At 43.8% G+C, this 6,114-nt stretch overlaps 1 long non-coding RNA gene across 1 annotated transcript; it reads right to left on the reverse strand.

The window, feature by feature from the left end:
- Positions 1 to 2,089: 2,089 nt before the first annotated feature.
- LOC137163631 (uncharacterized) lies at positions 2,090 to 4,861 on the reverse strand. Its single transcript, XR_010922742.1, has 3 exons — positions 4,691 to 4,861; positions 2,435 to 2,474; positions 2,090 to 2,345 (listed from the first exon to the last, which is right to left on the reverse strand). It is a non-coding gene; the product is annotated as an uncharacterized lncRNA (long non-coding RNA).
- Between the last annotated feature and the right edge of the window lie 1,253 nt (positions 4,862 to 6,114).

Genomic DNA, 6,114 nt, shown 5'->3' on the forward strand with positions numbered 1-6,114 from the left:
ATAACCTCTGGCCTCTTACATGCTGCTTGTGAATTTTACCAGAACCAAACTGGAGTCCAGAGTCACATGAGACAGTCCTGGTGACTCCTCAGGTCTGTCTTTGGTTTCTCCCCTGGGCCCTTGGCCTCTGAGTGTCTTAATGGGCCATTGAGCAGGCTATTGTCCTGACGCCATCCTGTCTAGGGTGTGTCTCAGGTATTACAATTTGAAATACAGGTATATCAAATATATCCATAACTTCCATTACATATATCACACATGAACATAAGTATTATCATCTTACCTAATACATTTTAACCTTTCTAACAGTACCTGACATGGCATATCTCACATGAATTATTATGATTTTGACATACTGATGTTAAACTGTATACTAAATGCTCCCCCCAGTCTAACCAACGTGACACCCCCAACACAAGACTGGTGTAAAAGGGAGTAATCAGAGCTCCTGAATACACCTCAAGGGCCCCCCGATTCAATCAGCATGACACATGTCACAAAAGTTAATGAAGACTAAGCTAAGAGCAGAAGAGAACCCAGAAAAGAAAGTTATCACAGTCTCTGGATATGTTCATATATATAGGTAGGGCAGACATAACTGATCTCAAGGGAAGTGGATTTGGTAACACAGAACAAATACTCAGACATTCAGAGAACTCTCCACCATTTTTACTGGACGTTCTCTGCCCTGAGCTGATTGCAGCAAACAGCCCACTCTTTCTCTCCCCATTCCCCTCCTTCAGTCTCTTCACTTCAGCTTCACTCCACACATGCCCCTCTTCTGCCCTGTCCTCCCCCTCTTCCCTTTCCTTTCCATTTAGATTATCCCCTCCTACCTAAATCCACCAACAGATAAATAAAGTCTAGGCACTAACGTGATCTTTTCTCCACACTATTCACTCTGCTTGTATTTCTACTCCTTCCCCCACCCTGTGGGGGTCTTGTCTATTTAGATTATAATCTCTTCGGGGCCAGACAGTCTGCTACTCTGTTTGTAAAGTGCCTAGCACTATGGGGCCCCATTCTTGGTTGGCCCTTTAGGCACTACTGTCTGTAATAAACATCATTAATAATAAAGTTTTCTGCAGGCTATTTAAAAAGACTTTCTGCTTCTTGGGGCTTTGGAAGGGAATGGATCCTCAAGGATCCAGACATGGAATTGAGCTGGAAACATAATGGAATATTTGAGCCCTTGTTGCTTGGCAAATTCCCTAACCCTACTACAAGATGATCTCTGTTTACCACAGCTTTTGCTAAACACTGAAAAATTCTCATTATAGAGCATCCCCCCAACAGGTTTTTTTAAAATCATGAGTTAAGCTGCATTATTTCCGCTTTTAGAGTGACTCTGAGAAACTTGACAATCAATGCATGAGGTCTGGCAGTTGGGACTGATATAGGAGCCAGGCACTTATGTGCTTTTTTCTAGCTGAAACTCAAAACCATCTGGTAGTCTAAGCCCTTCTGTAAAGAGCTGGGGGACAAATTCTAGGGTTTTGCCTTACTCTGCTCCTTCAGGTACCCCCTATACTTTGCAGATTATTATGGCAAGACCTCCCCTGAGGTCTGCCAGTTTAGATTTTACAGATGATGTCTTTAAGGCTTCTCTGCACCTGGGCAGAGAGCCTTGCACCTGATGCTCCATTACTTATATCTTGCTTCATCAGTCCTGTCAGGGCTTGCAGAGTGGAATCAACTGATGCAACAGTTGATTGCCTAGCGGCCATTGTGATCTGGATTTCTAGTGTGTCTGCTGCAACTCTTTTCAGCAGGCCCATCATAGACTCAGTTTCCTCGTTGTCATCCATATTCTTCAGGAGGTTGGGAGGTGCCCATTCCCCTTATTTTTCAGCCACTTGCAGAGCCTGCAGTGGTCAAATAGCTGCTTACTTGCATGTAAAAGTGGTACCTGATTCTTTGTTTAGGGAGTGGGTGGAGAAGTCAAGCAGAGTCTCAGGGTGAAAGTGGCTATCAGCAAATGTCTCTGGAGCTCAAGGGATCTGCTCCTCCATACCACACAGTGTCCTTTGGAGCCCCAGGGAATACCATTTTAAATATCTGAGTCCATCACTTATAGATTTAGTATACTTATTTTTACTTCCTCAAGCTGTTTATTATCACACTGCTACAGTTCCATATCTAATCACATATGCTAGGCTAGTGATTATGTAGGGCCAAAGTCATTCCTGGTGTAACTCCATCTGCTTCAATGGAAAACAAACAAAGGGCTTGCCTATCATCATACATCATAACCACCCTTAAGGGCAGACCTAAAAGAGGAACAAAAGCAAGGAGGACACAGACTTTGTTTCTTGAGGACATCCAGAATGCTACTGGCAGTGCTCCTGTGTAAACAGAATCAACATACGCCCACTGAGCCACAGAGTGAAAAGCATTAGGACCAGCAATCAAAACTTCTGGGTGTCAAACTCACCTCATCAGTGACTGAGCAGGCAACTGTAGAAGGAACAGCTCTGAAAACAAGAAGTGGACAAAACAGAAAACCAAATTTGAGTGAGTGAGAGAGAGAGAGAGAGAGAGAGAGACAGACACAGACAGACAGACACACACTTCTGACAGATGTCCAAAGAGAGGCAGAATAATCATCTCATCTGGCAGAAGAGTTCAGATGTTTATCCTGACCTCCATCCTAAATATATCCCGTTAGTAGTGTTACCTTGTTTGATGTTATATTTTATCTGTATTTAATTACAAAGGAAAACCAGTACCACTAGTCGATATTGTTCAGATCACTGGAACATACCGTTGTCACCTCAGCATGTGACATTGTCAATCTTTTATAATCCAGCTCAGGTCATGTGACATGGACCTATATTCTAAACCAGAATGCACCCCAACTTTTTCAACTTCCAAAAATTAAATAAATTACCCGCACAGGTTTTATGATCTATGTTGACATCCACCTCAGGGACCAAGCAGGTCTGGAAGTCTCTACTAATTTATGCATTCTACTCTAAGATTTCCAGAAGGATGGAAATACCCAAAACTATGCAGCCCCCATCTCCACTTTCAGAATTTTTTTCTACTGAAAATGTATCATCATAAAGGATACCATGTACTCTTCAGTGTAATGGAATAGTCAGTTCCATGATGATCAGACACAAAGGGAGAGATTATAAGCAAAAAGGATGGGAGTACATTTTTATCCCCCTCTGCTTTTGTAAATTAAAAGAAAGTCATTGTGAAGAAAAGCGATGGAGTTTTTCCAACATAAATAATAATACTTAGCTCTTACACAGCAACTTTCTGTTGAGAGAACTCACATATATACAGTAATGTCTGTGTAAGATCAAGCAAGAGTACAAAAGTACCCATTTTTGGTTTAGAAGCAGATCAAATAAACTTGGGCAGACCTAAATATTGCTGGAACTTAATAAGACTGCCCCATGGCAATGTTCATTACACACCTATTTTTCTGATGGCTTTAACTTTTTTCTTTAATAGCTTTCACTTACATACTGCTGAAAGGAATGTTCTCATTTAAAGGGAGCTGCGCATCTGGAAGAGTTGGAAATGAGCTTTATAAATAAAAAATGTATTCATTTTGTGTGGTGTGGGGAAGAATGTTGCATGTTTGTAGTTTTCTGAATACAGCCATGTGACCAAGCCCTGACATATCAGAGTTTTGAGGAAGTTTTAGATTTTAATGTTACTATTATAATTGTTATTTCAGTAGCACTTTATATTAAGGGTACACTTGGTTTATACAGGGTTAATATATTATTAGCTCGTACAAGCATGTTATAGACATGAGTACTGTGGTACAAATGGTCGTAAGCACATCAGTAGAAAGCGTTATAGATACAAGCAACCAACTGAGCTAGTGGATTCTAACTGTGTAAGAACTGATCAACTATTATTAAAACATTTATTAAACTCTGTATATTAACGGTGCATTTATATATAGTTTATAAAGTGTGATGTTGTTGCTGATGAGTGTATGGCTAGGAATTCTCACTTGAGGGGTGCTAAGGACTCCCCAGAGAACAAAGGCATTCTTTAAATCTAAATGAGGCAGAGTCTCTGTTCCTTAGTTAGGTGATCAAATGGCCTACCTCTGTGGTAGCACAGGCCATCTGTAGATGCCCAAATAAAACAGGCTGTCTGTCACAGGGTAAGCCCATCCCATCCCGTCCCCTGATGGGGAAATTTGGGGGGCAAAGGAGTAGTAGGGGTTCCCCACAGGCACAGCTGACCAGACTGTTCCCAACCTCCCAGCCATATGACTCAAGGGTCCGATTTGGGGTGCTATCCTTAGGGCCGGGGCAACACAGCCTAGCAGCCAGAGTCAATAGTCTATATAGCCCAAGCTCCCAAGCAGGGCAGTGTAGCAAGCAGTCTACAGCCTGGACCCTCTAGCAAGCTCAGGCAAGAGATGCTGTCTGTAGCCCCCAGCCCTCCAGCAGGTTGGGGCAGTAAGAAGTCTGTAGCTATGGCAGGAGTTTGTGCACCCCTGCAGTCTGAAGCAGAGTTAGGGGGGTCACTGTCACCCTTAGTGGCGACAGGGGTAGAGGGACACAGGCCCACCCAGCTCCATCATGTTCCAGCTTAGGCCCCTGTCCATGACAGGAATGGTCACCATCCTCATCAGCATGGATCCCACTGCAACACACCAACCAGTCTCAGGCAGGAGATACCGCTAACTCCATCTCCCTGGGCTACTTCCTACCATGTCTTCTGATGCTGTCATCCGGATCTCGTTGGGGCCTTCAGGTTCCCTGGCTGTCTGGCTCTGGGCAGTTGGTTGTGGGCAACGGATCTCCGTTTGGGTCTCCAGAACCTCTGGTTCCCTTAGCTAGGGGCTGAAGTGGCTCCCTGCTTGGAGCCCCCCTCAAGTGTCCTCCTTCCTCAGCAGTCAGCCTAGAATGAGCTGGGTTTCTCCCTTTTATACTGGGGCAGCAGTTAGAGCATGCCCAGCACAACCTAGGGGGTGGGACTTCCACTATCCATAGGGTGGGTTTAACTCTTTCCTGCTCAGTGTGGGGTAAGCCCATCCCGTCACACTCATTTTAACTTTCTGAGGCATTTAAATCCTTATTAAAAATACTGCCCCTTGCCTTTTCAATTTTGTGGGGATTGGTGAGCTCTTAGGGCCCATGTTTACCTGTTTTACCTACCTGAGGGGGAGGTCTCCCACCAACTGTGGTTTCCAAGACAACCGTGGTTTCCTGGGAGACAAGCCAGGCAAAACAAAGGAGAAAGCTCTAAGATGTTCCTGCTGACAAATATAGTGGCAACCAAAGGACAAGGACTGAATCTGTTCCAGGTACACCAAACTGCTACCTGCCACCCAGACAGAAGTTCTTTCTGCAGCATAGCGTGTTGAGTCAGCTCCTGATAACTTCACAGTAATAAAGACACTATTGACAGCCGAGAAGTTGGCTCACTCACTCTGCTGCTGACTGAGAGTATTGTTTCAGAAGCATATGGTTGAAAGAAGTGACATTAGTATATCACAGGGAAGCTATATAATTTTATTTATTATTATTATAGTATGTCTATAACATCTTCCCTTTCAAGACCTCAAAGCAGGTAACAAACATTAATGCATTTAGCTTCACCAGCCCCAGCAAGTAAATATTTCATGGTCTTGATCTATGAGTGTGTCTATGTATATCTATGACTTGGTAGATATTTACGGTGCCAATAAAATATACTGCCATTCAGCCTATCCTTGTCCCTGAAAGGGTTCAGAAAAGTACTAGCCATGACTGCTTTCTGCAGAAAAATGTGCTTTTTCAAGCTCTCCTTCAGTCACATAGCTTTGCATTGAGCTCTTTTAATAGCCCTTGGGTCTGGCTGCTCAAACTCAGCAGACAGCCACTCCACCACAGCAGCAACTTTTCACCCTTTGTCTCACAGATATTATGCAGGACAAAACAGGCAGCTATAACCAGTGGATATTTTTCTCACTGAGATCCAGTGCGGAGGCCAGCATCCCTTCTATCTACTAATAGCACATTCAATTGTCATTCTGCACCTGCTGAGCCAGTACCTGAATCTTTCCCCGATTCAGCCAAGGCAGCCAGTGTACAGCTTCATGACCAAGGGAGTAAGAGGTAGACTGGGCGCCCCAGGATCACTACTGGGATT

This window comes from Emydura macquarii, unplaced genomic scaffold (genome assembly GCF_026122565.2).
Source record: "Emydura macquarii macquarii isolate MOO-44397 ecotype Brisbane River unplaced genomic scaffold, CSIRO-AGI_Emac_v2 contig_2636, whole genome shotgun sequence".
Classification (NCBI taxonomy): domain Eukaryota; kingdom Metazoa; phylum Chordata; order Testudines; family Chelidae; genus Emydura; species Emydura macquarii.